Here is a 23095-nt window from a genome sequence, read left to right on the forward strand (position 1 = left end):
AGGGCCAAGACCGGAGGGAGACGACGGCCGCTGCAAGTCTTCGAAGTTGTCTAGGAGATGGCTTAGGCCGCCCCTAGCCGCCATGGCCTCCCTGCGCGGTTGTGCCATGGTGGAGTTCATGAGCTAGTTGGAGTCGTCAATGGTATGTACTCGGTGGTGATGATCCAAACGAATCTATTATGTGAGTAATGATAATCATGTCTTCCGAATCTTTTAGCGACCAAGTTCTCTCTTTCGATTTCTTTCTTTTCTTTGGGTTTGCTTCATCCTTGATCTATTATCGAGATAGATCGCTTAGCATGATCTTGTAGTCATGGTGGCTAGAGGTTCATGGTGGAACTACCAAAGGGGGTTTGACTTGCTTCAGGGTGCTTTTGTCCAAAGGGGGGCGTCGTGATAGGGTGTTGCTTTAAGTAGATGGGGTATTGAAGGATCGGATTGGAGATTTTGGGTTTAAAGATGCCATTGATTGAGATGCATGATTTATTTGCTTGTTAGCTTGAACTACAACTAGATGACAATAGGCCTAGTCATGTCTTTGGTTTTGCTATGGTTACGCCTATGTTCATGGATGAGATCAACCTTTACTCAACACTCATATCTATTAAAGGTTACTCTATATGTGCAATTCATGCTTCATGTTAGGATAGATCCGTTAGATTAGATGGAAAACCTTGGGTAGTTTTTTGTCGATCCACGGATTAATAAACCTTGGGGGAATACTCTAAGGGAAAAGCTACACGATCCCGTGTGCTTGCGGTATATAAATTGGGGCGCTAAGGAGCGTCAACAATGGGAGAAAAAGAAGGGATGAAAAATAAATTATTATGAAAAGAAAGTGATCACTAAAAAGAAATAGGGATAATAATCTGTCCCATATTATCCTTCCACTACCTATACTATCTCATACTACTAATCAATGTTTCAGTAGTATAAATAATGTCAATCGTATGATGTTTACATACGAGTCCTTTACGGATAGTAGTATACAGTAGTATTCTATATTGAGAACATAGGCTTTCCAAAACTGAAAAGTTGTTGAAAACTGAGAACACTGATGTCGTGGCTCTAGGAGGAGGGCCACAGCCGGGTGGCGTAGAGCACCCGCCTAATCTCTGAGGGTGGTTACTCAGGGAGTGCAAGCGATATCTCAGATCTACTCAGGAGCAAGAACATAGAAACACACGACGATTTAGAGTGGTTCGGGCCGCCGGAGCGTAATACCCTACGTCCACTGAGAGTTCTATTGCTTTTGTGCCTGTGGAAGAGTCTATCCTCTGCCTTCAGTCCCCCGTTGGACCTGAGTCTTTCTCTAACGGGCGTCTCCCTTTTATAGAGCAAGGAGGACGCATACACAGGCATTGGACCCCGACAGGTGGGCCCAACAAGGATGTATACTATACTAAATAGTCACTGATGGTGCTACAGTGATGGAGAATCCCTTGCCGGATACACTTCATCGTCCTGTAGACTCTTTGACCGAGGGGGGTCTTCTCTTGTCCCAAGACAAGGCGCCCGTTGAGGTAGTGTAGGTTGCGGCGTAGACTGTTGGGTCTACCGTGTAGGCATTATGATACTCTGTTGCCGAGTTGTCGTGTCTAACTGGCGTAGCAGACTAACGTGCATGGCGCGAGCGGTGCTAGCGGCTGTACTGCGCACCTTGGTAATGCGCGACCAACAGTACAGCCTGGCTAAAGTCTCCTCGGGCTCTGCTGTGGCAGAGCGCACTTAACATCTCCTGCGCCTGCAGACACGTGGTGGCTCCGAACCCCCCCTGGCGGGGTGTCTGTTCTCTCCCCGCTAAGGGGTCCGGATAGTATTTGGGGGTCCGGGACCTAGTGGGAGGTCCGGGCCCCCTAGCCGAACACTCCCCTCTCCGGGACACGTGGCATCTCCGGACCCTTCTCAAGCGGGGAGCGGGTCCGGGTCCGTTTGCCGGGAGAGTAGGGCTCCGGACTACAGGGGTCCGGCCGCCCAGCCTGTCGAGGCATAGTTAAGGATAACTACAAGTCTCTTGCCTAGGCACAGCAAGAGGGGGTACCCCAATCCTGGGGTACCGACAACTGAGAACACTCGATGGTGGAATCCAAAACACTAAAGAATAAGTCACAAATGAAAAGCTGTTTGCTTTCTCTTGGCTTTCCAGGAAACAAGGGCTTTGGCATTCCTATGACTTTACGGTGATATCTAAACCTTCGAGTAAGGCTTTATCCAGCTTGCTTTACCTAGCTGTCTGTTCAAAAGAGTGGGTTGCTGTTGGCACTCCTTAGCCTAAACAAATTACTCCACAAGCATACAGAGACCGATGTAGCCTTCACCAGGGAGTATACCTGGGATATCGAATCCAAGGAACAGTAAAGCTTCCACCAAATCTAGAACTACTCAACCGGACACTCCAAAAGAGAAAAGGTAAGAGGGCAGAGGGCCTAACTCCAGATAACTTACTATTCTACCTAGCAACAAGCTAACTACAGACTCGATCTGCTTCGGCGGCCTCAGGGAAGTACTCAGACTGGGGTGAGAAGGGAGTCCAACGGCAGTCGGCACTACCCGAACATGGTGGACTACAAGGGACGGACAGGGCTGTCACCACCTGCCACCTACCACAATGGTACCGTGGGGTGAAACACAACCTGAGATAGCTAACCAAGCCTGGGCACCACGCCCACAACTATCGAGCTACTTGCTCCTACCGTGTACTTAGATAGAAAGCAACCTCAGATAAGTAGAACTTGCTACTTACGCAGACTTAGGATCCTACAGATCAAAGAAAGTAATTAAACAAGTAACTAATGCAGAAAGTAAAGCTAGCGAGAAACTGAAGTTGAGACGAGGAACTTACTCAAAGATATATTCCTCCGAGCTGGGTACAAAAGATGGAGTAAGACCCGAGAGAACTCGAGCCCACTCCTTTAAGCTTGGTTTGCACCAAAGCTTTTCACCTCACTCTTTCCCTATTCTAATACAAAGAGAGCTCAAGAGTGAACACTTCTCTCTAATGGACGGTGTGTGTTACAAGTGAGAGAGTGATCTCTATTTATAGTGCTTCAAGGTCGGTTCAGAGGGTCGCGTCGGCTGTAAGCTGGTAGGACGGTTGAGCATAACTTCAACGCCAAGGGGGAGCTCCATAGGCTTCCAGGTGGGGCCGGCAAGCCTCCCCTAGGCTGGCCGGCCTGGGGATTGCGCCATCTGGCGCCGACCTTCTCTGGATGGCTTGGATCCTCTCCTGGAGTCGGTTGTGAGCTGCTCGGCGCTTTCCACGTGGTTCCTAGTTCGGCCGGCCTTACCTAGGCCGGTCGGCCTGGCTCTAGCACGTCTTGGCCCTCCGTTGCCGTGTAACGTTGATCGAAGGTCTTGTGTTGCTTCTCAAGTCGGTTCGGGCTTTGGTTGAATGGTTTGTCACTGATTGTGGACCCGAATAGGCTTGGTACATGCCTTTCGATCTTAATTGATTGTACTTGTGTTGAACACTTGATCTTTGCTTGACATCTTGCTCAGGACCATCTCTGAGGAGTCACACGATGAAATGGCACAAGTGTAGGCCGGCCGGCCCAGGTTTTCTCCCATTTTGGCTCAAATTTGTACATTGTGTTCCTGAAACCAAATAATCACCAAAACTCGTGAAACTCATTAATGTTAGTGAAATTTGATGTATTACGGTCCTGAGAGCCTGAAATCTGAAGGAATGTTGGCGGTAGAAATCACTAAAAACGACCGCCAACACACCCCCACACCTAGACTTTGCTCGTCCCACGCAAAAAGAGTATAAACAGATCCTGAGGATCAAGCAAAGTCTAGGGTTCATAGAATCGGGTATGCATAAGCGTTATTTCAAAACTTTCCCTTTCATTCCTTGGATTCCAGGTGGCTAGCGCTGCTATCTTCACCCATTGATCTCTGGAACGAGTCGATGAGAGTTGTCGTTAGTTCCTGCTTCGCAGTACTTGGAAGGGTTTTCTGAATTTTCTAAAACCAAGGCATATTCTCCTGCTCAAACCACTCATTCGCTCGTCTTACTCAAACCTCACTTTGTTTGCTCGATTTCTCACTAGGAGTATGTGGAGCTCGGATAAAGGTGATCGCATGTCTTACACATTCACTTTGCAAGCGCAAACGTAATGTCTCCTGGTAGTTTAGAAAGTTCATCACTCGAGTCATGTGCAGGTGTAAAAGGAATGTAAGTCCTCTGTGGTATTCAAGCGTCTTCCATTTCTCCCCTTTCTTCGTCATTTTTTTTGACTCGAACTAGCATGAATGTCGTTGATGTGTTTCTTTTCTTATTATTTTAGGGGATGGAGATCTTTATGCAATCACATAGAGGACTTTGGAGCGATGACCGTGTACGTGTACAACCCATAGCAATAAACAATTATAACTGACTTCGGAGGCATAGCGTTTGCACGGGCTCAGAATGAGAAAGACAGCTATAGGTTTGAATTTGTATGTAAATGATGTACAGGCTCTGGAATAGTATATGGCAAGCTGAGCATAAGAGTCACCTTGTTTTGTGTTTTTGAAATAATAAACTTCCAAGACTTTGAATTAGGAACTTGCACAACCTCATGTCATCATATCACAAGGATCAATAAGCAAGACGGCGAGCGATCCTAAACATGTGTTCCAAGGTAGAGAGGAACTTGTATATGAAATAAAACTTAGCACATTCCGTTTCCATGAAACGATTTCACTCTTCCTATGCAATTTGTTCATGATTTTATTTGAATTAACTCAGGATGAATTTGAACAAAAGCAGGAAGGATAGGGTAGTAGAGGGATCGAACCAGCACCACGAGAAGAATCTCAGAGAGAGAGGCCAACAGGTGGGGCCGGCCGGCCTAGGCTAGGCCGGCCGGCCTGCATCTGCGGCCAATCTCCGTGGCCCTTTTGCAGACTTGTAGGCTCTGCGTACTCTGTTCCAGGTAAGTTGCCTTGGCCAATTTGATGAAAAATGTAGGCCGCCCAGCCTGGTTTAGGCCGCCCGGCTTGAATTCTCATCGGATTTAGTTCAAATTTCACTGGAACTCTAGTTCTGTTCTCCTTGTTTGAAATCACTGCGCACTTGATGAAAGATCAGAACAGAAGTGTGGTTGGCACACACATGTGCACCAACCAAGAGCACAAGGTGGAACAACTCTTAAATTTAATTTTATTCAAAAGCAAATTGGGTGCTGCTACATACAATTGAATAAAGGAATGAAATAAAGGAATTTAAAAGAGCAGCACCAAAACCTAGACCTAAGGACCCTTTCTAGACCCACACCTACTTCGGGTCCGAGGATCAATATAGATCCTCGTTCCCGGTCGCCTTACAAAGGGTATCTACCCGATCACCCAACTCCATCCGGTCGATCTCCGACGTGGCCACGAGCTCATCCATATTGTTGAGGCGTAGCCGGAGTACCGCGAGCTGTGCACGAAGAGAGGCAACATCGGTAGGCTTCTCCTCCTCCTCGTCCTCATCCTTATCCTCGGTATCTGTGTAAGCTTGGATCTCAGGAGGGCCACGGATCGGTGGCGGCTTGATGTGATGCCGCACCGTGTCCGGTGGGGAATCGACACCGCTGCGGTCCAATGGCGGGGTGAGCACCTTCCCTCGCCCGACCTTGGCCCCGGTCAAGCGATAGCGTGGAGGGTTAGGATTGGCGGAGTAGTACTGTGGGGAATACGTCGGCGAGTCAACTTGCACCACTTGAAGTGCAGCGACTTGCGTGACACGTCCCGCGAAGGACATTCCCACATGCTTGGTAATGACCTTTTGAGGGGAGAGGACCCCTGTTGTAGGTCGCACCGGGCTGAGCACACGGGAACACACAAGGGCTCCTGTTCCAAGCGCCTGGGTGGTACTCTCTGCCGAACCGGGGGACGCCCGGCCTCAGGGTCTAGGCCGGCCGGCCTGAGGCTGGCACCCCTGGCCGGCAGGCGGTGATGGAGAGAGGGCGGCAACCTCCTGGGATCCAAGGATCCTGACGCTGCTGGATGACGCGCGTGAATGGCTTGTCTTGGAGGGAGATTTTGAGTTGGAGAGCTCCATGGGCATGGATTTGGGAGTTTTGGGAGAGGGTTGCACGTCCATGGGTGTGATCTTGGTGGTGGAGTGGAAGAACGAGAAGAATTCTGGTGGAGAGGGTTTGAATGAGGAAGAGGGGGATGCCTCTCGGCTTAAATCAACTTAGATCGATACGAACGCCCCGGAGATGAACGTTTACAATGATTTGAACATTGCACAAGAGGATGAGGGCGAACGGACTCGGGGCCTCCCTTAGTCTGGCCGGCCCCACCTTGTCAATTATGGCCCCAATCTTCTGGAATCTTCCTCCTCGGTCTTTCTATTTTCGGGCATTTGGGTGCTTTGGTCCAGAAAGGGAAAGAAAAGCATCGGGAGAGAAAGAGAGACACTAAACCTAGGATACAGCCCGTTTAAGGTACGGTGACGACTGTAGATGCATGTCTAACTCGGATAACTCGTAGACATCTACCTCTTCAAGTTCCGGTATTTCGGGCTCGAGGAATATTTTCAAACGTTGGCCATTGGCCTTGAAAATGTTCCTGTCATCATCCTGGAGGGTTATAGCATCATGGTTGGCGGCGTTAAGCACTAAGAATGGGCCTTCCCACTTGCTTCTAAGCTTACCATGACCAGACAAATGAATGCAGGAGTTAAAGAGCAATACCTTGTCTCCCGCTTTGAAATGCTTGATCTTGATTCGCTTATCATGCCATCTTTTTGTCCGCACCTTGTAGAGCTTGGAGATGTGGTAGGCCTTCTCCCTCCATTCATCCAGTTCAGCCAGTTGGATTTGTCATTTGATTCCGGTTGACTGGAGGTCCATGTTCCACCTCTTGATCGCCCAATGGGACTTATACTCGAGTTCAACTGGAAGATGACTGGTCTTGCCATAGACCTGTTGGTACGGTGTCATCCCTATCGGAGTTTTGTACGGCCCATAGTGCCTCGAGTAGTTTGCTTCGCCATCCCTTCCCCATGGCATTGACTGTCTTCTGCAAGATATTTTTAATTTGCTTGTTGGACATCTCTGCCTGACCACTTGTTTGGGGATGGTATGGTGTAGACAACCCGGTGGTCCACTCCTAACTCGCTGAGGCACTTCCTAAAGGTTTTGTCGATGAAGTGTGAGCCTCCATCGCTGATCACGACTCTAGGAACTCCGAAGCAAGGAAATATGATTTCTTGAAACATTTTCTTCGAGCTTTTTGAGTCGGCCGCAACACAAGGAAGTGCTTCAACCCATTTGGACACGTAGTCCACTGCCACAAGAATGTACTCACACTGCTCTAACATTGGGAAGGGACCCATGAAGTCGACTCCCTATACGTCGAATATTTCCACTTGAAGATTGCTCTTTAGTGGCATTGCATCTCGGGAATTGATATTCCCATGCTTTTGACATCTTGGGCAACGCCGCACAAATTCTTTTGTGTCTCCATACATGTTTGGCCAGAAGAATCCACTCTGCCAAACTTTTGCATGGGTACGGAAGGCTCCGTAATGTCCTCCATATGGAGAGGAGTGACAACCCTCAAGAATTTTGCGAGTCTCACATATTGGGATATTGCGTCGGAGTAGACCATCAGCACAGACTTTGAATAGATATGGGTCGTCCCACAGGTAAAACTGGCTGAGGTGTATCAATTTCTTCTTATCTTCTCCTGGAGGTATGTACCCAGTCACCATGAACTTCACCAAATTTGCATACCATGGACTGGTTGTAGTAACCTTCAGAAGAGTATCATCTCTCAAATAGTCATTGATCGGCAAGTCCGATCCTTGTATTTGCATTCTGAAGAGATGATCTGCCACACAGTTGTCTGCTCCTTTGTTATCTCCTATCTCCAAGTCAAATTCTTGGAGGAGCAGTATCCAATGGATGAGTCATGGCTTTGCATCCTTCCTGGTTAGGAGGTACTTTAGTGTTGCATGATCTGTGTATACAATCACCTTAGCACCGACCAAGTAGGATCTGAACTTATCCATGGCGAATACAACCACTAGAAGTTCCTTCTCTGTTGTGGCATAATTCAGCTGGGGTCCGGCCAGCGTCTTACTAGCATATGATATGGCATAATGCTGTTTATCTCTGCACTGACCTAGCACTACCCCCACTGCGTAGTCACTTGCGTCGCACATAATCTCGAATGGAAGTTTCCAATCGGGTGGCTGGATGATGGGCGTTGATATGAGTGCCTTCTTGAGGGTATAGAAGGCTACAAGGCACTCCTCGTCAAAGTTGAACGGGCATCTTTTGCCAAGAAGTTTGTCAAGGGCCTGGCTATACGGGAGAAGTCCTTGATCAACCTCCTGTAGAAGCCGGCATGGTCAAAGAAACTCCTAACTCCCTTGACATTTGTCGAGGGTGGCAACTGCTCGATGACATCGATTTTTGCACGGTCCACTTCTATCCCTCTTTCAGACACTCTATGTCCGAGGACTATCCCTTCTCTGACCATGAAGTGACACTTTTCCCAGTTAAGCACTAAATGCGTCTCTTGGCACCTCTTAAGAACTTTGTCCAAATTCTCAAGGCATTGATCGAAATCCTTGTCGTAGACTGAGAAATCATCCATGAACACTTCCATGATGTTCTCAATCAGGTCCGAGAAGATTGCCATCATGCACCTCTGAAAGGAAGCCGGTGCATTGCAAAGACCAAACAGCATATGCCGATAGGCGAATGTTCCATAGGGGCCGGTGAAGGTAGTCTTACTCTGGTCATCAGGGTGGATTGGAATTTGATGATAACCAGAGTATCCATCGAGGTAGCAAAAGTATGAGTGTTTTGCCAACCATTCAAGCATCTCATCGATGAAGGGCAGGGGGAAGTGATCTTTCCGGGTGGCCTTGTTAAGCATTCGGTAATCGATACACATTCTCCATCCGGCCTGTGACTGTCCGCTGAGGTATGAGCTCATTTCTCTCATTCTGGACAACTGTCATGCCTCCTTTTTTTGGGACTACTTGAACTGGGGTGACCCACTCACTGTCTTGCCCGGGATATATGATGCCCGCGTGCAGTAGTTTCAGTACCTCTTTCTTGACTACCTCCCCCATCGCATCATTGAGCCGTCGTTGATGTTCCCTTGACGGCTTATGTTCCGATTCCATAGGGATGCGATGGGTGCATAAATTGGGGATGATCCCCTTCAAATTTTGGAGAGAGTACCCGATGACGGACCGATACTTCTCCAGGACTGCAACGAGCCGCCGAGTCTCACTCTTTGTCAGTTTATCACTAATGATGACTGGCGTGGCTCTGTTGTTGTGGAGGAAAGCATACTTCAAACCAGGAGGCAGCGGCTTTAGCTCCGGAATTGGAGGTTGCGGTGTCTCCTCTTCACTAAGCTTACTCTTGCCGACCGGATCTTATTCCTGGGTGAAGTGTGAGACATCTTCTTCGGGAATGGGCTGAGTTTGCTCTTCCTGACTGATGTTCACTGCTTCCTCCAATGGGTCTTGCTCCGATCTAGCCTCTGCAATAGTGTTGCATGAACAGACTAGACTGACCGGGATCTTTTCTTTGCCAACCTTAACCTCGAGCATTGCTCGGTCTCCATTTGGGTTGACAAGTGGTTCTATTGGCTGTCCAATCAAGAAGAACTCTTCACCTTCTGGGATATCGAAGACGTGGAAGTCCAGGAAGACCTTGTTGGTGATCATTTTCACGGGCACCACTCGCAGAATTCCTTTGCTTTCCACTATCTGGCCGTCAATCCACTTCAGGTGCTTACGAGAAAAGGTCAGGGGTTCTTCTGATGCATTGTGATTTGCCAAGGTTTTGGACATCACATTCACCCCGACCCTCGGATCGTAAAAGGTTTCTTGTGGTACGGTGTCCCCAATAGAACAAAGGAGTATTCTGGGTCAGTGGTAGATCTGAATGATACTACTGCTAGCCTCTACTTCCTCTGTCCATTCCTTACTAATAATTGCAGAAAGACCCTCTATCTGTGATGCTGCTTCTAGAATGAACGCCTCAGATCTCGAGCATACACACTTATGCTCCTTCGGCATGCCTGAAACATTGCCGAGCTCCAAGTATTCCTCTTCTGTGAAGAGGTCTGGTATGAACATCGGTATATCTTCATGGAGATGCTTTTGATCTGAGGACTTTGGTGGTTCAGTGATTTCCTCTATATATGGTGGAGGTGGAGAGGATGCAGCAAATAGGACCTGAAGTTGCAGCTTCTCGTAGGGCTGCTCTATTGTCTCTGGTGGATCATCATATATGCCGGTGTATTCGGTGCTGTTTAGGACCTTCTTCAAGAGAGTCCTGACTTCGGCCACTATTTTGTACATGACCGACCCCTCAGAGGACACATTCAGGAAATGTGCACTCTCCGGCTTGAGACCGTATATGAAATGTTGCATCAATATTTCCTCTGGGATTTGATGTGGTGGCCCAGATTCTATCAGATGCATGAATCTAGCCCACGCTACTCCAAGTGACTCATCGCCTTGCTCAAATGTCATCAGTTGATTCCGATGAGCAATCACCTTGGAGATAGGGTAGAAGAACAACCAGAACTCGTCCTTTAGTTGTATCCAATCTCCTCCAACTCCCCTTGCAGTCCGGTTGTACAAATTCTTGCTCCTCTTGTCAGAGAGAACGGGAATAGCTTCCACCGTAGGGTGTGTTGTGTCATACCGGGTATAATCAGAAGAGAACAATTCTCTTCGAAGACCTGCAAGTGCGCATAGGGACATTCGTCCTCTCTACCAGAGAAGGACTGAGCGCGAACCATGGCTACGATACTGGGACGGATCTCGTAACCATCAGATAGTATGGGATGGCAGGATGGTGGTGGTTCCAAAAACTCGCTAGATGGAACCACCGGATAACTAGGAGAAAACTCCATGGGATAGGATGAAAAGTCGTACGGCTGACTAACTCTAAATCTAGTGTTGCTACTGTTCCTCGGCAACGGCGCCAGAAAGGTTGTTGGCACTCCTTAGCCTAAACGAATTACACCGCAAGCGTACAGAGACCGATGTAGCCTTCACCAGGGAGTATACTTGGGATATCGAATCCAAGGAACGGTAAAGCTTTGACCAAATCTAGAACTACTCAACCGGACACTCCAAAAGAGAAAAGGTAAGAGGGCAGAGGGCCTAACTCCAGATAACTTACTATTCTACCTAGCGACAAGCTAACTACTGACTCGATCTGTTTCGGCGGCCTCAAGGAAGGACACAGACTAGGGTGTGAAGGGAGTCCAACGACAATCGGCACTACTGCTATGAAATCACCCGAATGTGGTGGACTACGAGGGATGGACAGGGCTGTCACCACTTGCCACCTACCACAACGGTACCATGGGGTGGAACACAACCTGAGATAGCTAACCAAGCCTGGGCACCACGCCCACAACTATCGAGCTACTTGCTCCTACCGTGTACTTAGATAGAAAGCAACCTTAAATAAGTAGAACTTGCTACTTACACAGACTCAGGATCCCGCACATCAAAGAAAATAATTAAACAAGTAACTAATGCAGAAAGTAAAGCTAGCGAGAAACTGAAGTTGAGACGAGAAACTTACTCAAAGATATGTTCCTCCGAGGTGGGTACAAAAGATGGAGTAAGACCAGAGAGAACTCGAGCCCACTCCTTTAAGCTTGGTTTGCACCAAAGCTTCTCACCTTACTCTCCCTATTCTAATACAAAGAGAGCTCAAGAGTGAACAATTCTCTCTAATGGATGGTGTGCGTTACAAGTGAGAGAGTGATCTCTATTTATAGTGCTTCAAGGTCGGTTCAGAGGGTGGCGTCGGTTGTAAGCCGGTAGGACGGTTGAGCTTAACTTCCACGCCAAGGGGGAGCTCCATAGGCTTCAAGGTAGGGCCGGCCAGCCTCCCCTAGGCCGGCCGGCCTGGGGATTGCGCCATCTGGCGCCGACCTTCTCTGGATATCTTAGATCCTCTCCTGGAGTCGGTTGTGAGCTGCTCGGTGTTTTCCACGTGGTTTTTAGGCCGGCCGGCCATACCTAGGCCAGTCGGCCTGGCTCTGGCATGTCTCGGCCCTCCGTTGCCGTGTCACATTGATCTAGGGTCTTGTGATGCTTCTCAAGTCGGTTCGGGCTTTGGTTGAATGGTTTGTCACTGATTGTGGACCCGAATAGACTTGGTACATGCCTTTCGATCTTAATTGATTGTACTTGTGTTGAACACTTGATCTTTGCTTGACATCTTCCTCAGGACCATCTCTGAGGAGTCACACGATGAAATGGCACAAGTGTAGGCCGGCCGGCCTGGCCTAGGCCGGCCGGCCTGGGTTTTCTCCCATTTTGGCTCAAATTTGTTCGTTGTGTTCCTGAAACCAAATAATCACCAAAACTCGTGGAACTCATTAATGTTAGTGAAATTTTATGCGTTATGGTCCTGAGAGCCTGAAATCTGAAGGAATGTTGGTGGTAGAAATAACTGAAAACGACCGCCAACAGTTGCCACTCTCTTTATCTTGCTTCCATGTATTTTGTTCAGCCAGCTTCGTCTTGTGATCAATAGTTTTCTTTTCGGAGATTCTTCCTATCATAACCATCTCTAATTTGTCAATCATGTGCTACGGTGTCAGATATATACTTCATGATTAGTTTGGATTGTTGTTCTATGCTTTGCATTATTAGACAATTAGCTTTAGAACACTGGTACATGTTTCAGTATTCATATGTTTGCTCTTATGATGTTGGGGGCTCCGCGCGGAATACTAGTGTATCACTTGTTAATGCATACATGGTGTCTGGGTTAATTAAGTGTTGCTGGATGTCGCCATTTTCCACGGTTTAGAGGTAGCTGGTAGGTGGTGACAGCCCTGTTTCGTGCCTTTGTAATCCTCCGCATTCGGTTAGAAGGTTAGGAGGTTCATAAAGTATCGAAATGGTCAACAGACTTGTCTGCCGGTCATAAGCAGTCTCCCGATAGTAGCAGGTTAACTAAAGTAGGGATGATCATGTGTAAACTATATAGTATATTGTAAGTTGTATAATTAACTTACGTACATTAAACCCGAGCTGCTATCTTACTTTCTCCCTGCCTTTATCCTGATTGGAGCTCAGTATGAACTCGTGTGTCACACAACCTCTTTATACAATTTATCTTACCCCTGTTTATGCAATAGAATATCCAACTAAGATTAGTTCATTAACCAGCCTATACACTTTAACAGCCACCGTCCCTGCGAAAATATAAATGACACCCTATAATACTCTCGGGTAAAATGCTACAGCAGTATTCTGTGCGCTTACAAATTTATTTGTGGTTTACGAAATACCTGCACAACACTTGACACCTGCGGGCATTGCCGCTGGGGGCACCCAACCTAGTGGTGAAGCTGGTAAGTGTCAACAGCATCTCTATTAGCGATGGTCATAATATTTCCTTCTCTTTTCCTAAGAGTCTTGATTTAATCTCTCTAAGTATAAAATTTGGGGTACACAAGTCCACAAGGCTTAATTCTTCCTCCTTTGGATTGATATCTACAAACATCTATATGTAAAACAATAGTGCAATTGAATATGACAATGTAACATATAGAAGTATTTTAATACCAATTATAAGTTTAATACCAATTATAAGTGTATGATATTACAATATTTATGAGTGTGTACAAAATAACAACAATATAAATTGATTTGTGCAACTCCCAAGGACTCAACCACACTAAATAATACAATTCAAACAATTATGTATGACTTTGATTTATTACAACATATATCTAATGTGATATCAATGTAGGACCGAGATTAGTTCAAATCTCCAAACATGTTTCCAGAACCAAAGTCTAGGAGCATGTTGTCTGTCGATGGAGGTTCTCTTCAACATAAAGAGTTTTGTTGTTAACAGGTTCCTTTGGGGCTAGGTGTGAACAACCCTTTACAGCCTCAGAAGCAAGATTAAAGTGTGCCTCATATCTTGTATCTCCTGCTGGCTTGCTCATATGTCCAAGACCCCAATATGAATAAGACTAGATAAACTACATTGTTTATCACTATCATTGATGAAAAACAACAATATGTACCTTTTATGTATCTTTTTTTATACAACAGATTAGGTACCAAATAAATATATATTAGGAAACTTTAGAGAAAAAACTAAAACTACTAGCCAATCTACGATTTTCTTAGGCCTCTAAGGTCACCTAAAACACCACTCAAAACAGCACTTCTGAATCTGCCTAACAGCGCACCAACATATAGAAATTGGTATCTCCTAAAACACACAATAAAAAAATATGAAATTTTGATAAGGACTTTGATCCCCCAACAAAAGTCTTCATAGATTGAAGATCCAATTCGGCCATTTACTAGATGAAAAATACCAGTGAATAGACCTGCTAAATCTGCTTGGTAAACATGAACAGCCTTAATAATCCGGCCATACCTCGAGCTCTACTCTACCAAAAATTGCAATTAAATATAATATGGAAAGAAAATCATCTAAACTTCCTAATCTATCTCGACAATCAATTCTGCACCTAACCTATCCAAAACTCGTGCCCTAGACAAAATGCTGAATCTGCCAGGAAAGCACAACTAAAAAAAATGATGTTAAACTCCAATCCCAACCTCAAAACCTCTAATCCCGCACTGCTAAAACCTCTAAAACTCTTAATTAGAGGGGAGGGAGATGGATTCCGTTCTTACCCAAGGCTTCCCCAAATAAAATCCGCAAGGAGAGGTTGGGGAAAACACCAATCTAACATTTGTCCTTTATCTTCTCTTTCTCCTCGATCCATTTTGCTGCTTCTTTTCAAGTATTCGTGCTGCGATGCCAGGGATCTAGAGGAGGAAGAGAGGAGGATGCACTCTGGGAGAGGGTTCATGAGGACGGGGGAAGGGGCGACATGGCCTATTTTTTCTTGATCCATCTCATCCATTCATTCTTCGGTTGCAGAAAACTTTGTGGTCATAAATCTAAATACTACATATGAGTAGTCAAATGGATTGCTTTTGAAAAGATCTACGCATCCACGATTACCAATTTTCTCACTACTACAGAAAGGGTCTTTGGTCCTTTACATTTAACCCGATGTCGGGCCCGGGACCCATTGACCTTTAGCCCCAACTCCCAAGTCTAAAGTCTAGGGGCCTGTGGGGAGTAGAGAGAGAGACCTCATATCCTAGTTGGAGACTCAAATTGGGACAAAATAGTACCCTTCTGTCCTAGTTGGAGTCACCAACCTGGACTAGAACATTTAGTCGTGTTTGGTGACTCCAATCGGGACTAAAGGGTCATTTTATCTCAATTTGAGTCTATGACCGGGACAAAATTCTTTCACCGTGCGGGTTCCGATAGATTTTTTTAACTCCAGCACTCTCTCACACTTATCCCTTCGTCTCCCTCACGTCTCCTCCCAGCCACTATAATTCCTCTGATCCCCTTGAGGCGGTCAAAAAGCATTAACTGAGGCGTTTTTTGCAACTGCCTCGGAGCGAAGATCACGGTTAACTGAGGCATTAACCAAGGTGGTTTCTATGCCCACCTCGTTTAATGGATTAAACGAGGTGGTTTTTTATAATGTAACTGCCTCGGTTAATCGAATAAAAAATTAAAAAACAAAAGCCTGGGCAAGCCCATCGAGGGCCCACCAAGCCCATCCGCCTGCCACTGTGTCACGTCGCCGTCGCCTCGTTCCGCTGCCGGATCCCGCCTCTGGTGCCGTGTCCCGGTGCTAGAGTTGCGTCCCACCGCCGGATCCGGCCCGCCGAGGGCGCGAGGTACCCCGGGGCCGCCGCATGCATCTGCTGCGCGCATCCACCGCTATCGTGCCAGATCCCACCACCGCCTCCGCATCCTGCCGCTTGCCGAGCCTGCATGCGCCTGACTGCTGCTATACCTGACCTGCCCGCGAGTAGGACCATAGGGGAAGGCGCCGAATCCGCCTGGCTCGCCCGCCGTCGGAGCCGCCGCCGCCCAGTAGGAAGTGCCTGGGTGGCCAGACGGGCCCGCGATGGCGAGGTGGGCTTGAGGACGACAATGGCGAGGCGCTCCCACGGACGGCGATGGGGAGTCGGGCCCACGATGGGGAGCGGCCGGTGCGGCAAGGTGGGTCCGTGGCTGGGATGAGGAGAAACAGAGGGGAGAGCGCCGGATCCACCATGGACGAGGAGGAGAGGGGACAGCGCCATTCTTGCCCAACCTCGCCCCCGCCGGATTTGGGGAGGCGCCACCGCGCTCGGCCCTGCCGGCCCCTACTGCCTTGCTTGACCCCGCCGGATCCGGTGAGTGAGGGGAGAGAGCCGGGCGGCTGCCACTGCTCCTTGCGCCGCTAGGAGGGAAGGGAGCCACGCCGCAACTGCTATGGAGAGAGGAGTGAGGGAGAGGGAAGGGCGACTTGTGGCTGCGCTAGGAGAGGGAGAGGAGGGTGCCGCAACTGCTGTATCGGGGGAAGACAGGAGAGAGGGATAGGAAGAGAGAAACCTAACTCTCGATATATAGACTTTTATGGGAATTAACCCAGCCGGGCGCTATTAAGTAAACACCTCAGTTAATCTATTAACTGAGGTGGTTGCTTTAGAAAAACTACCTCGGTTAATCCATATTAACCGAGGTGATGACTGTTTCGGTTAATCTATTTTGCGAGGATGTTTTCTGAACCGTCTTGGTTAATAAGAAATGACCATTTCGGTTAATGTCGGGCATTAACCAAGGCGGTTAAAAAATTTTCCCTTTCTTCGATGTCATTTTTAAAGGTCGTGATTAATGTTTTTTAGTTGTGCTCCCTCCCTCCTTGGGGGGGGGGGGAGGGGGCCTGAGCCGTTGCCGCCCCGTGCCGCCTGGGACTAAAGTCTGCAACCTTCGGTCCCGAAAGTGTAGTCCCGGTTGGGAAACCAAGACTAAAGTTAGTTTCCAACCGGAACAACATACGTGTTCGATAGTAGTGTCTGTGTGAACTACAGATCAAAAAGTCAACTTTTGCCCCTCCTTGAAACACCAGGTCAGCATGTACACCTTTTACTCTTTCTAACATACAAAACATATTTTTCTCAAAAGGTTAATCTATTAGTTCATCGACAACGTGTCATCATAATATCAATCCAAATATTTCATGAAGTATACGCGATTACTGACACTTTAATTTCAATGGCATTATAGGAAGAGAAAATAGATTAACCACTTGACAGGCCCATGTGGAGAGAGGGGGGGTTAAAAAAAGAAGGAAAAGATGACATGCCGCAGCACCTCTTCCCACTATATCCTTCAATTGTATTGTGGAAGGGAAATGGGTTGGACTTGCTCTAATTGGCTATACAGCAATCTTCATGTTAGGTTTTATTTCTAACAAAGCACATATACTGTTAGGTTGCATTTGCCCATTAGCACAAGTGATCAATAAATTAAGAAAATAGCCAGGGCGTAGACTTAATTTATCATTGCGTACATATCAAACATACTGTACTGTTTACATAAATAAACATGTGACCTTGTGCAACAAATTATAGACAATAAGAATGGGCCATATATATATATATATATATATATATATATATATATATATATATATATATATATATATATATATATATATATGAAAATACAAAGAAGCATCCATGTTTATTCGATCTATGTGGATATGTTGTACGAATCCTACTTGGTGGGGTAGGAGGGCTCCATGGCGAGGCCACACATGCCCCTCTTGTCCGAAATATCCTTCGCCATTCTCAGATAGCCGTTCTCGCCCCATGTCGTGCTCCAAGAGTTCTTCATCAGCCAATATTTGGTGCCATCACTTGTCTTTCTATAACCGATTGCTGCAATCCCATGATCCAAGTCAGTGCCACAAGAGCCGGTCATGACACCACCGGAGTAGAACTGGAACGTCATGTCTCCTCCATCCACAGCCACCGAAACTGGCTGGTTGGCCACTGCCTTCATGAGGGCAGCCTCATTGTTGGCCGGCACATCCTCATAGCCCTTGATGGTTGCGGCACTGTTTGATCCGCTCTTGCACATGCCATCAGCGGCTGTGTACGGGTAGCTGGACTAGGTGGTCAGGCCGCCGTTCTTGATGATGAACTTGAAGGCATCGTCCATCAAACCACCCTCGCAGCCCTGGTCCTCACCATGGACGTCGCAGTCGACCAACTCTTGCTCCGAGAGCGAGATGAGCTTGCCGGTGCTGATCTTGACGATACCCTCCGTTGCAGCCACAGCTGAGAATGCCCAGCAACAGCCTGCAAATAATCATGCATGGTACATTAGTTGCTATAGTATCTGAGGGGGGGAAAAAGCTTTGACATGTGCATTATATAAAGTTATTTTTTCATACCACATTGGCCTTGATCCTTGACGGGTGTAACAGCACCTTTGGTCCTCCAGTCGATGCTAGCCGGAAGCGCATCAATGCTAACATTCTCGTATCTAAATCTGGTAGGAACCTTCACTGGGCTAGGTTTGAAGCCCTTGTTAGTCTTGGTCGCCCTGAACTCAGCATTAGTGAGGTCGGCGAACTGGTTGATGCCGAGCCAGAACTTGCGATTCCCAGCAGCGTTGAACGACTCAATGAATTTGACGTTGGCCTTGAACACCTCAAAACGCTGCGCCTTCTCGGCATCGTCCTTGTAGAAGCGGCCGTACTGGCTCATCCACTGCTCGTGCCTCGCTGCCATGGCCGAGTCGTCAGTCAGCTCACGAGCCGTGAGGGCGCTGCAGACGAAGAAGCAGCCAAGGATGGTGAAGAGCAAAGCCTTGCTGCAGGTGGCCATGGTTGTTCTTGTTTGCTGCTGTTTTTGCACGCTGTGCTTTGGTTTAATTTGGTGACTGGAAGTGTGGGTGGCATGGGTATATATAGCTACCGCTATGTTGTGTGAAAGTAGTCAAAGAAACGGTGCTTTTACGATGTATTATGTGGCTCAAGCTTTGTGGAAAGGAACACCTCCGTAGCCGTGAAAGTAGGGTTGCCACATCTATAAAATACTTGTGCTTGAGACGTGTGTTTTGGAGCTGAGAGTGACAATTTTATTGATTATGGTTATAGTTGTCATCTGGTATTTCTCTGAAACGTATATAAAAAATTAAGCTCCATATTACCATGCACTCCGCATACCATTATAAAAAGTGAACATTTCTTATAGCCGTACCAATGGTATTCCAGAGAAAATTTTATGCCAAACAAGACTGGTTTAATGTGACACCGCAGCGTAACAGGGCCTGTCTCCATGACAAGTGACTGATAACCTTATCCATCAATTACATTTCCCACCCATTAGATGCTAATCCAACAGCTCACAATTTTCTTACCAAATTTATATTCATTCCGAAAACATTTTTCTTGTGGAGAAATTACATTTTTGAAAATTCACAAAATTCAACCAACGACACATTTTTTCAGTTGTGCAGCATACTTTTTTTCATGTGGGACTGTTTTTTCTTAGACGGAATATTCACAAATTTGACTCGTATCAGTTAGAATCTGTGGTACAAATATGTTGCAGACGTACAAGCTACGGCCTGCAGGGATCTTTATTTGGAGTTTACATGGTGTGAACGCGTCTGAAAATATTAGTAGTCACTACGCTTGTTGGCAGCGCATACCGCCGCCACCCAGAAAAACAAATAAGACATTGGCGCTAAGTGGTATGCAAAGATTTATTTTGGTTGAGACTAATAACGTGTTGTTTTTTTTTTGTTCCTGTATATTATCTTGGTATATGTCCTAACATGAATTGAGTTCTCTCTTGGATCTCTAGACTTTTTAACCTATCTGATAGAAACCTTTTCGAACGTTTGGTTTAGCAGACAAAAATATCCCGAGCAAAAGAAAAGGGTGGTTAAAAATCTGAAACCCGGATAATCACAAGCACCACCGCCCGGAGGATCACACCGCTGGCCAAGGCCTCTCCAAGCGGTGGTTTCGGGGGGAGCTGCTGCTGCGTGTGCCCAGCCGGTAGGTGGCGGACAGGGGGCGGGGCACCATGGAACACCAGGCCTAGGGGCTCCTCCCCGGGCTCCAAACAGATAAGGCTGGACGCCGAAACTCGCGAGCTGGCTCGGCTTGATTGCTGCTTGGCTCAGTTTGGCTCGGTTCGATGGATTTTTTAAATAAGTTGAGCAGCTATTTTTGCTCGTTTTGTTAACGACCTAGCTCGAGCCAACTAGCGAACTGCTCACGAGCTAACGGAGCTTTAGGGCTTAGAGCATCTCCAAGAGATCCTCTATATGTTTCCTCATTGTTATAAATAGAGATTTTGATAGAAAAATACCTTCCAACAACTTCTCTAAGTGGCTATCCAAATGTAGACATCCTTCATTCCACATTTCTTGCAAGACAAAGATAGATAATAAAAAATAGCTTTCTAGAGTGCACACAAGATATAGAAAAGCTGTTGGAGAGTGCAAACATATAGAAAACGGTTTTTATGCATAAGGCTCTTCAAATGATAATTTAGAGGGTGAAATTTAGAAACACTCTTGGAGATGCTCTTATAAGGGAGGCAAGAGGGTCTAATTAGTCAAATTGTGTTTGTCTTTTCAGGAAATACATGATGGGGATAATGTTGAGTTGCCGGAATTTCTACAAATGGTGGTAGAAAGAAATTAATAAAATATCTATTCATTTTATCTTCACTAGTATTGGATTAATATAGTTCTTTGTAAAATTAATCAATATTTGCTTGTCGCCGAAACTTAGCATGTGCCTTCAATTTGTAAACGAGAGATGGAGTCCTTTTGCAGGTTGCAACAAAACTGAGGACAAAGGGACAAGAGTGCATCCTTAGTCTTTTTTAAGATATACATGTTGCTACAATAGTACTTATGGCTGATGGGCTATGGCCGAGCTAATGTAATAAGTAAACTATTGATTGGTTATGGTTTATGCATAAGTTTGAATTTTGGAAGTTCAAAACTTTGTGAGTGCTATACTTTTATATTTTTTATATATTGTGATTGTAATATCAAATTTAAATGTGGCTCGCGAGCCTAATGAGCTAGCTCGGGCTATTAACAAGCCGAGCCGAGCAGCTATTTTTGCTCATATTGTTAACGAGCCGAGTCGAGCTAGCTCATTTAGCTAACGAGACCGAGCCGAGCTGGCTCGGCGTCCATCCCTACACACAGATTGTTCCCCAATTCAAAAAGATTTTTCTTCAAACCAATGGTTGGATTCGAAGAAGATTTGATTCAAAATACCTATTGCTCGGACAAACACGGTCAGGAATTTATTCGAGTGAAACAGGTTGGCCGGCTTTGTCCATGACCTGACCTTGTACTTATAAATTTCTCTAAATCATGCCTGTCTGTAACACCCAAAATAAAATTTATTTGACTTTGAAATTATTTTATTTTCAAATGATCTTGTTCTTTTGTTTCCCTTTTGTTTAAAAGTTTTTTCTTTCTCTTTTCTTTTGCCCAACCCAGCTTTTTCTCTTCCTCTCTCTTGGCAGCCCAAAACCCCTCCCTTTTCCAGCACGCCCTCCCCTTTGGGGGCTGTCTATTCGTTGGGAAAACGCTATCCTACGACCGGTCGCGCTGGCGTGTTGGCGCGCAACCCTCGCAAGCCCGACCTCGGCCTTTCTTCGCATCGCGGCCCAATGTCCCATGCATTAATCCGCCCGCATTTTCAGCCCATGTGTCTGCATGCTCACGCCATCACCTAGTTAACTTTGTTTTGGTACGAAACTTCTATAAAAAATGTTTTATCTCATTCATATTATCTCCATTTTGAGAAGAACTGATTATACCATTATGTTCTACACGACAAGACGAATAAAACTAGACCCCACTTGCATATATTTTTACGATGTTTTCCACTAGTAGTAATTTATGTATAAATTTAATTTTGATATTATTGAATAAGTTGCCACGAAACGAAAGGTTGATACGCACAAGTTGTCATACAAATAAGATATAAATTATCACATATATAACTGGTTACAAACGTAAGATGTAATAGATTTACCACACATCTTATATGTTTGGCAACTCATGGTATAATAGATTTTATTTTTTTGCAACTTTTATTTTATATGTGTAACAACTTTTTATTTTATGATAATTTATATATATACTTATAATAATTTATATGTACCGTTCTGTTTTTATGGCAACTTATATGTATAAAGGATAACAATATATATATATATATATTGTAGCAACTCCTTCCATATTATGAAATCCAAATGTAAATATAACTCGCTACTAGTGGAGCTTATGTATATAATAGGTTTTATTTGTGACAACTTATATTTTATAACAAATTATGCTTTTGTGACAACTTATAAGTACTTTTATGATAACTTTTATCTTATATGTTTGGTAACATACATCTTATATGTGCGACAACTTTTATTTTACATATAAGACAACTTTTATTTTATGACAAATTGTATTTTAAACTTATGATTATGATAACTTACTTTTTCTTCTACTACTTACATGTATGCCATCTTTTGTGTTTTGTAATAACTTACGTGTATTATGAATTTTATTTGTGACAACTTATGTATATATATTATAGATTTTATTTGTGACAATATATCTATATTATAAACTTATAAGTATTTTTTGTGGCAACTTTTATTTTATATGTGTGGCAACTCCTTTAGTAATATCATACTTAAATTTTCACATAAGTTGCTACTAGTTGAAAACATTTTCAAAACATATGCAACTGAGATCTAGTTATGTTCATCTTGTCACGTAGAACACAACGGTACAATCAGTATTTAAAACGGAGATCATACGAATAAGATAAATCATTTTCTATAAACAAGTTATATGTTAAAAAAAACTCCTACTACATGCTGTACATGGGTAGGTAGGTCAGAGAGACAAATATAGTTACAAGAAACACATGAAGGCAAACGGTGGCCACGTAAGATGCCAAAATCGGACAAAAAAAAGTAGGGGGGGAGGGGTCGCGCAATCGCCGTGTGCGCGACGGGTCGCGCGATATCCCGGTCCTATTCGTTGCATATGCATTTTTCTGCGAAGCTACCGCAGAAGTGATTGGCCCGGGTGGAATTCACGTGGGACGCAGTGGTTGGGGTGGGCTGAATCGATTCATTCACATGGACATAACAACTTGCGTGGCTGAATTGATATCCGTGGGCCGTACGTGGGCTTTCAATTTGTTTTTTAGTTTA

General features: G+C 45.5%; 1 pseudogene; it reads right to left on the reverse strand.

Annotated features, from left to right (window-relative positions):
• Positions 1 to 17597: 17597 nt before the first annotated feature.
• On the reverse strand, positions 17598 to 18715 carry LOC120713321 (annotated as a pseudogene).
• Between the last annotated feature and the right edge of the window lie 4380 nt (positions 18716 to 23095).

Source organism: Panicum virgatum, chromosome 6K, assembly GCF_016808335.1.
Source record: "Panicum virgatum strain AP13 chromosome 6K, P.virgatum_v5, whole genome shotgun sequence".
NCBI lineage: Eukaryota > Viridiplantae > Streptophyta > Magnoliopsida > Poales > Poaceae > Panicum > Panicum virgatum.